At 41.7% G+C, this 9,690-nt stretch overlaps 1 pseudogene; it reads right to left on the bottom strand.

Moving 5' to 3' along the window:
• Positions 1-7,041: 7,041 nt before the first annotated feature.
• On the bottom strand, positions 7,042-8,615 carry LOC134444280 (uncharacterized; annotated as a pseudogene).
• Between the last annotated feature and the right edge of the window lie 1,075 nt (positions 8,616-9,690).

Below are 9,690 nucleotides of genomic sequence, written 5' to 3'. Positions count from 1 at the left end.
AAGAAAAAAAATAACCACTTACGTTTGAGGTAAGGTTCTTCTGGCCAGGTGTAGAAGAGTTTGAGAAAGGTCTGAGCATGAAGTGGAATATGAATCAGATAAATGCTGGTCTTCAACTGGGTATTTCTCCACCCATTACAGTATGTGGCCTGATTTCTTGTAAGTCAGACACTTGCTATGTTATCTGCAAGATAAAGTATGAACTGGAAAATAAATCTTTATGGTGCAGAAGATTGGACTCTGGACTCTGGGCTGGTTTACGGCCGGATCCAATGCCCTGACCTGTATCTCCATGGCAACGCCCTGATCTCCATGGCAATGCCCTGACTGACTGTATCGCCATGACAAGTATGTTCCGGTATGTCACAGAAGTGAGTACACTCCTCACATTTTTGCAGATTTTTAAGTATATCTTTTCATGGAAAACACTACTAAAATGTTGCTTTGACAGAATGAACAGTATACAGCTTTTATAATTGCTTCATATTATTGTTCACTTAAAAATAGTTTCAAAATACAGCCATAAATATCAAAATCATATTTACCTCTCAAAAGACAGTACACCATATGTTTAAAATCCAATAGCAAGGATCATGATCTGCTTCAGTAGTCACAGTATGTAGACATGCATGTTTCTTTTGGTTAAATTCACTTCCCATGTCAGTCCTGTACCATGCATTGTGTATACATTGTATATATGTTCAGAGATGCAACATATTATATTATAATGCAGTTCTTAACTCATGGGAACGTTGCTTATTTTGCATGGCTTATTTTTGATATACATTAGGCCTAGTTATTTAATGAATGGATATATTCATTTTGTTTTGCTATGCTTTTCCTGCCACCCCGCACCCCCACTTTGAAAACCACTGCTCTGAGGTAGGCTACATTCACTGGGCAGTGATGGGTAGGCCTAAGCAGGGTGTTAGACTTGTAGCCCAAAGGTTGCCAGTTCGACTCCCGATCCCTCAGGTTGGTGGGGGGGAGAGTAATTAACCAGTGCTCTCCCTGATGCTCAAGACTGAGGTAAATGCAATTTTGCTGTGTGCAGTGTGCGCTTGTGTGCTGTGTCCCAATGACAATGGGAGTTGTATCCCAGGTGGGCTTTAACTTCACATTTTCAGTAACTAGCCTCTGGTGCCCTCACCTGGACATGAGGTGAGCTGCAGTGCCCAGAGCTCTCCGACACCAAAACACACAAAGACCAAAACATAGCAGCAGCAGAGACGAGCCGTTCTCACTGTCCAAACACATAGACCAAAACTACAGCACAGCACCAGAGACGAGTCTTTAGCAACACCAGAGACGAGTCTCTCTCACTGTCCAAACCACATAGACCACCAAAACTACAGCAGTACCAGAGACGAGTCCTAATAGCAGCTGCAGAGATGAGTCTTTCTCACCAAAACCACAGACCAAAACTACAGCAGCAGCAGAAACGAGTCTTTCTCGCAGGCCAGCGGCTGTAGACACAGGCAGAGGAAGAGGACAAGGAGGAACAGAGACATAAACGCAGCTTAACAGGCAAGGCAAGTTCATTTGTATAGCACATTTCATACACAGGTGCAACTCAATATGCTTCACAAAAATTAAAGTAAAAAGAAAGGAAACAAGAGAGAAATTAGAGTCAAAGAAAATGTAAACATCAACATGAAACCAGTAATAATAATAATAAACCAGTAATAAACCAGTAATAAACCAGTAATAATAATAATAAAAATTAAAATAAAAAATGGTAGGGCAAAGCATCGGAGAACCGCTTCACCTTGATTTAAAGTCATCAATAGTGGGAGCATTTTTTTTTACATCGGCCCGAAGCGGGTTCCAAAGCTTTGCAGTGTAGGCTGTCTCCCCACACTCTTTTGACTTTTGGAATTACCACACACACAATGTGCCATAACAACTAACATACTGACATTAATTTCTCTCTCCGTCTCTCTCTCACTCACTCACTCACACACACACTGTGTGTGTGTGTATGTGTGTGTGTGTGCGTGCGTGCGTGCGTGTTTGAGAGAGAGAGAGAGAGAGAGAGAGTGTCTGTGTGTGCGATGTCTCCCCACATGCATGCCTGCTGTTGTCAGTTGCTAAGTGCAGCATAATGGGTGAGTAATGCTGTGGGCCAGGGGTTCCCTACCCTGTCCCACTTGGTCAGCTGTGTGCGTGTGTGTGCGTGTGCGTGTGTGCGTGTGTGTGTGTGTGTGTGTGTGTGTGTGTGTGTGTGTGTGTGTGTGTGTGTGTGTGTGTCTGTGTGTGTGTGTGTGTGTGTGTGTGTGTGTGTGTGACAGGTGAGTAATACTGTGGGCCAGGGGTTCCCCACCCTCTCCAACTTGGGACCCACTTCACACTAGTGACACAACATCTTCGGCATAGCTTCTAGTCAGTCTAGGAGCAATACAAATATTGTTTCTGAGCTCCAGAGAAATCAGGAACTCCACCCACTTTGTTGGGAGGCAATGCACTTTGAGCCCCTGGGTAGAGGCGTGCTCAAGGCAGTGACATGCTTTAAGCAGAGACTTTATAGAAACTGTTTGGTTAAATCTTCGGCACAGCCTTTTCTGGCCTCAACCAGAAGCAAATGGGACAGATGTATTGGGCCCAGGAGAGAGGAGGCCCAGAATTGAGGTGAGGGCCCATTAAGATGACTGCCCAGGGCCCAGCCAAAGCTGCCAGTGGCCCTGACTCTACACACAACTTAAAATAGGCCACCTGAACATAAGAGAAAATGACATGAATTTACAAGAAGTCTGATTGATTGTTTGATTGATTGTTTACATGTATTGCCATTTCAGCAGCTATGACTATAGCATGGCCAATACTGATAGAAAAAAAACATTTACAAGAAGTCTGTCCAAGATATTTGGTTGGTACATATTAAACTTCATCAGAGTTTTTATTTAAAGTCATCCCCATGATAACATTAAGACAGCATTGCAAGAGAGGATGCAGAATAAGCATCTAGTTCAAGGTTTTTTTTTTTTTTTGGGGGGGGGGGGGCATTTTCATCTTTATTATTAGGATAGTACAGTGAAGAGAGGGACAGGAAACGAGTGGGAGAGAGAGATGGGAGAGGCTCGGGAGGTGACCCTGGGCCTTGAACCCATTAAGAAAGGATACAGCTGGGTGGGGGTGATGCTTACTGCTTAGTTGCCATTTGGGGGGCATTAGACTGTTTTATTTTTATTTGTCAATACTAAGAGGGTGTTGGCAGGCTTATGATGAGGTCCAGAGGGCATTGGGAAGCGTATGATGAAGTCCAGGGTGTTTATTCAAAAAAGTCCTTGTATTGGTTCGAACCAGTCTAGGCATTCTCCTCTGACCTCTTCCATCTCCTCTGCTGCTCAGTGTATATATTCTTTGTAAACCCTAGAGGTGGTTGTGTGAATATTCCAGTAGATCAGTATTTTCTGAAATATTCAATCTTTTAAATAACTCTTTTCCCCATTCTGATGCTTTGATGCGGTTTGAACTGCATCAGATTGTCTCGACCATGTCTACATGCCTAAATGCACTGAACTGATTGGCTGATCAGAAATTCATATCAAGAAACAGTTGGAAAGGTGAACCTATTAAAGTGACCAGTGAGTGTATATCCCAATATCACTATGCTCCCCCCCCCACTTACCCCTGAAGTGTGCTCGCCTTGCATACCTGTGATGGTTTTATTATGTTTTTGTTATTACTTTACACGTAAATTACCCTTTTTTATCCAAAGTGACTTACCGATATTACAGGCTATTGGTTGCAGTCCCTGCAATGTGGGGTTAGGTGCCTTGGACACTTCGGCCATGGATGGAGGTGTAGGGAGTGGTAAGAGCAGGAAGTTTACCTGTGTATACCTCTGGCCAATCAGCACTGCAGGGCCTGCATGTTGCAGTTCAGTGAAATGCAGCAGTGCTCAGATGAATGAGAAGTGAAGATCGTGATCATATTTGAGGAACAAAGCCACGCTCATCCTCCTGTTCTATTGTGTTGATGTACGGTGTGGCAATGCAGCTCTTGTAGCAGACTGATGTTTTACCACCATCAGAGTTAAGATGTAGGCCCATGTCATCGATAACTTTAAAAGGGTTCCCTTTAGTGGTAAAGTTATCAAACTGCCTTTTAAAAGAGCGCCTCAATGAGTCAATGAGGGCCTATTTAACCACTGCAGACATAGCCAAACACAAACACACACACACACACACACACACACACACACACACACACACACACACACACACATACACACCTGTTTAGCCTTTGGTTTAGTAGAGATTTTGTGTGTGTGTGTGTGTGTGTGTGTGTGTGTGTGTGTGTGTGTGTGTGTGTGTGTGTGTGTGTGTGTGTGCGTGCATGTGTGCTTGACAATATTCTCAACAGCATAATCTACTGCATCTCTTTACTACTATTATTGTTATTATTTTATATACCTTAGTGCAGTGTTTCCCAACCAGGGGTACGTGTACCACTAGGGGTACGCGCGAGCACACTGCAGGGGGTACTTGGAAAAATGAAATTTTAACAAATACACTGTGTGCAGAATTATTAGGCAAACATGTTTTTTGACCATTTTGTCTTTTTTATGCATATTTTCCAACAGCAATCTATATGAACATGAAAACCTATTTGATTTAAGCATTCCAGGTCATGTATATTTGTATAATAAGATGGGGTGTGGTCGAAGGTGCCCAACACCTTAAATCAGGTGTGCATAATTATTAGGCAACTTTGTTTTCTTCTGGGAGTATTGGCCACAAAATAGATCTAACAAACTCTGAAAAGTCTATAAACAATTTTGAAGTGTTCTAGAGGGGTGTGGCTGTCTTGAAATTAGCAAGATGTTGGTCACGTTCGCACAGACCTATCAGATGCACCGTTACAAAGTCATCAGTCTCTTAAGAAATGTCACTGCCAAACATTGAGAAGAATTTAACGTGAAACTACAAAAAAAATATCATCCTGCAGTGCTATCATATTCCAGAACAGAAACCAACACAGAGTGTCCAGAAAAAACAGGGTATTGAGCGCTCAGAGACATGCCAAAGTAAGAAGGGATGACACCAGACAACCATTCAACAAGTTAATTAAGTCAAAACGGGGGCAAAAATACCTGGGGACAACATTTTCAAAGGTTTTATGGACTTGGGACAGTGACTCTTGACAGACAGGGTGGATGATCCCATGGCTGGATCTTTTAGAGGGAGAAAATTGCATACTTTACGAAGACAATGGTATTTATGCAGTAATCTGCTGGTATTTGAGTGGAACTCAGCAACTGATCTGAGTGTACACATTACTGATCTAGCCATAGGCTTATCAGCCTGGTCCATTAACAGTCACTTTCACTAGTTCATAAAACCATTGAAAAAACTGTCTTAAGACATTTCTTGACCCAGTCTTGACTTAAGTTACTTGTTGAGTGGTCTTCAGGTTTCAGCCTGTTTTACCTTGGCCATGTCTCTGAGTGCTGAATACAATGTTCTTGTGGACAGTCGATGTAGGTTTCAGTTCTGGAATATACCAGCACTGCAGGGTAATAGTTTTGTGGTAGTTTCATCTTCAATTCTTCTCAATCTGGCAGTTACTTTGTGAGCACATGTCATGTGACACTGATGGCTTGTAATGGTGCATTAGATGGACGTGACCAATATTTCAAGACAGCCACACCCCTCTAGAAGACTTCAAAATTGTTTACAGTCTTTACAGAGTTTGTTAGATCTCTTTTATGGCTCATTTTCCCAGAGTAAAACAAAGTTGCCTAATAATTATGCACACTAATTTTGCCCTGATATAGGGTATTGGGCTCCTTCGATCACACTGTCTCTTATTATACCAATATGCATGACCTGGAATGCTTAAATCCAATAGGTGTTCATGTCCATAAAGGGTGGTGGCGGACAATATGCATAAAATGGACGATATTGTCAAAAAACTTGTTTACCTAATAATTCTGCACACAGTGTATATGGAGGTCAGTTACATTGGGATGGAGGAAGCGATATGGAACTTGACTTAGGGGGTACTCGTGGCACAACGAAAAGGCTTGGGGGTACACAAGACAAAAAAGGTTGGGAAACATTGCCTTAGTGGGACACTGCCTCACAAACCAAGACTATGGTTTTGGTTATGGAAGGGGTTACACAGAGAAAAATAGCGTGGCACGACCCATAAGGGGGGCCTTGGCTTGAATGTATCGGTATACAGGTATATAGTGTTGTGGTAAAGTTTGGGAACCACTCTGACATCCGCACAGCTGAATGAATACTGTATGGTCAAATACAGAATTCAATTCAGTTTTTTCGTTTAAGGTGTTTCTTGCAAAAAAAAACTCCATCACATTGCATTGTTTGAACAGGCTACTCTGAATTGAATATATATCTATATGTGAATATGAAAAAAAAAACTTTTTCATCACATTCTGCCACAATAGGGCAATAGGTAGGCTAACTTGAAAGTTTGAATAATTGACGACACACCATTTCTGTCCAGTAACTCAGAGGCACATACAGTACAGTGTTAACCATGCATACACAATCGGAGGTAGGATGTAATATAATAGACGCAATCAGGGCTCTAATACCTGAGTCCAGACTCGGACTTGAGACTGGATTGAAGTCAGTTTTTCTATGGAGTTGCCTTGGACTCGCTAGTAGTTGCACTCAGACTTGTCTTGGACTTGGACACTGGACTTGCCAACTTTGGCTTTACATAAAAATTGGACTTGGCTAGGACTCGGTCCTGTCTTGGACTTGTCTAGAAGTTGACTAGTCCCATCCTTGGACTTGACTATATCCCTGGATGCAGTCATCAAAACTGTTTGAAGAGAGAATAAACACCAAGCAGAGATTGATCCAAAGCAATTAAATAAAAAGTAGCTTTTAATTTGACACAAATCACATGATTACATTAATTCAGCAAATCATAATAGGGAAGACCACAGATTAATCCTCATGCCTGGAGTTCTCTGTGTCTACATGTGTATCCAAAGTTAGACATTAGACACCAGTATAAGATCGCTGTCTCTTCTATATCTAATATCCTCAACAGTGAATACACCCCTCAGCAGTTAAATTATATTACACTTTACACATCACTTTATCAATGGTGATGGAATCATGTGATAACAATCAGTTAGTTATCATAATACACACTATGATACTAAAAAGTGATGAAAACTTAAATATCTAGAATTACAAGATGTAATGACATGATTAAAACAGATATACCCGTAAACATAACAAAACCAACAAAAACATTGCAAATAATTGTTGCAAATATGGAAAAGTAATAGAAGAAAATAACATTTGTCATAATAAGGAACAGTATGACACAGTAACTATTAGTCAAATATTAAAATTGGCACTGGTGAAGGTGGTATTTCATAACTGTCTTGGGAAATAATATGTCACATACTTCACACATTCACAATAGGTTATAATTTAAAATATCTCAGAAACTCATTGGCTACTGCCTTGCCTGATGCCTCTGTCCCAAGTGCAATGTTTTCTGCCACTTTCTGCACAAGATCAGCTCCTTCCCTGAGTTCCTGTAACTCTTGGATACGCTGCTGAAATCCAGGCTTGGCCTCCGCTTTCTCTGACTGTATCAGCAGGTAGATGTAGTCTGGGGTACCCAAAGGATCCGGACGAAGGGCAATCTCTCTCAGACGAGTCAGGCATTTAGTTACAGTTTCTATCAATTGTACAATCTTTCCCTGCACTTGGTGATATTTCTTTTCCAACATTTGGGTCTTGTGTTCTTCCAGAACAGCTTGTGTGCTTTGTATTCCCTTCATGATTCGAATGAGTGGCTGCACTCCCTCAACAGTTGCCTCCAGCTTTTGGCGCTCTTGGACAACCTCCTTTGTCAGCATCAGACTCTGGGTCTCCATCCTTTGTAGGTGAGTGAAGAACCTTTTCATGCTGGCCATCGATTTTTTCCAGCATATGTGATAAAACTCATGATGACTGTCTTCCTCATCACTGCTGTCTCTTGTGTTGTCAGCAAAAAGAACAATGTTAAATTTGAAATGAACAGGAGAACCATCATCCTGTGTAGCACATGGAATGTTGGCCGCTTTGATGACTTCCAGTACGGGAGGACTCTTACAATCAGCAAAGGTGACCAGAGTGATGATGTTACTGGCAACGTCCTTCCCAAACACAGACAGGATTGCCTCAAAGATGTACCTCTGTGTGGGCGACAGACGAGGTAAAGTAGCATGTACTAAAATGCACACTGCGTCAATTGAATCAATGCCATTTTTATTTGTGAAAAACTGTCTGATTTTTTCTGTGACCTCCTTGTCTTGTTTGATTCCTCTGGTATCCCCAAACCTCAATGATTGTGAGTGAATAGGGAATTTGGAATTCATCAGTGTGGTGAATCTGATAGGCTGTCACCTCTGAGGTCTGACTGTGTGCTTGCCATCTATTGGTCTCTTCATCTATCAGTTTAAATCTCCAGTTGTCCTCCCACTCAACTCCTAGTACATAATTGATCATGCCATTGATGAGGGTTGTTTTGCCAGATCCAAGGGCACCAACAAGCATGATGGTTTTGTTTGATCGATAACTGCATGATGCTTCTCCAAATTCCCACCTGTTCAAATTACCTTCTGCTAATTTCATATTTAGCAGATACACTGGTGGGCTACCTAGCAGACGAGTGAACCTATTTCTGTCCAGAGCGGTGTGTTGCCTTTCATATATAGAACCTGTTGACATGGAGGAATAAATACATTAATTAATGAATGAACATATGACCTATTTTAGTTTTGTTCAAGGGGTGATGGTAATAATTCTGTAAATTTAGCACACTAATTCCTAACCACTCAATAGACATTGACATTTATTTAAAATTATAATTTCCTATTCCAATACAATCACATATTAGACACATACAATGGCTCCATCAATGTCATTGTGTTGTAGTATTTGCTCATTACATGTCACATGCATAGTCACTTTTGTAAACTTCGATGTATGGTGGTAGTAGTGAACATAGTAATAATTATGTAAATCGGCACTGGGTATAACTGTACAGCGCACACCAGTAATTAGTGCACCCCTTTTGAAAAGTAACATTTTGAACAATATTTTCTAAACAATCAATAAAGTCCAACCACTGTGAAGCCAGCCACAGTAAAGTAAGTCTACTGTAAGTAAAGTATATCTACTGTATATAACTTAAATGACAGAAAGTGTCTATTGTGGTGGATATGTAAGGGATAACGGCCGGCGAGGTGACCGGTTACATGACGTTAATGGCCAGGCGGCAGCTCAGAACTCTGGCGACGTGCGCAGCACAGAGACTGAGCGGGGCTCCCCAACGTTCGGACGTCTGTTATTTTTCGATAACGGACGGGTTGGTCTATAACAGACCGCTGTCAATGGCAACAAGACATTTCACTGCTAAAGCGACTTTTCAACAAGACTCTAATCAGCTGCTGTGATAGACAGCACCCGTTGTCCTGGCTACCGCTGTCAATGGCAACAAGACGTTCACTGCTAAAGCCACTGGCTTGTATACAAGTCAGTGGCTAAAGCGAATGTTTCTAATCACTCCGCAGGGGGTCCGGTCTTTTGTCACTCTAATCAGCTGCTGTGATAGACAACACCTGTCCTGGCTAGCCTACTGTACCTAGCTGTTGCCTAGCGGTGTTCCACAACGGCACTGTTTTGTTTTGCGCAGCAACAATCTTAA

This window comes from Engraulis encrasicolus, unplaced genomic scaffold (assembly GCF_034702125.1).
Source record: "Engraulis encrasicolus isolate BLACKSEA-1 unplaced genomic scaffold, IST_EnEncr_1.0 scaffold_49_np1212, whole genome shotgun sequence".
NCBI classification, from domain to species: Eukaryota; Metazoa; Chordata; class Actinopteri; order Clupeiformes; family Engraulidae; genus Engraulis; species Engraulis encrasicolus.
This window is presented reverse-complemented; position numbering and strand designations above follow the sequence as displayed.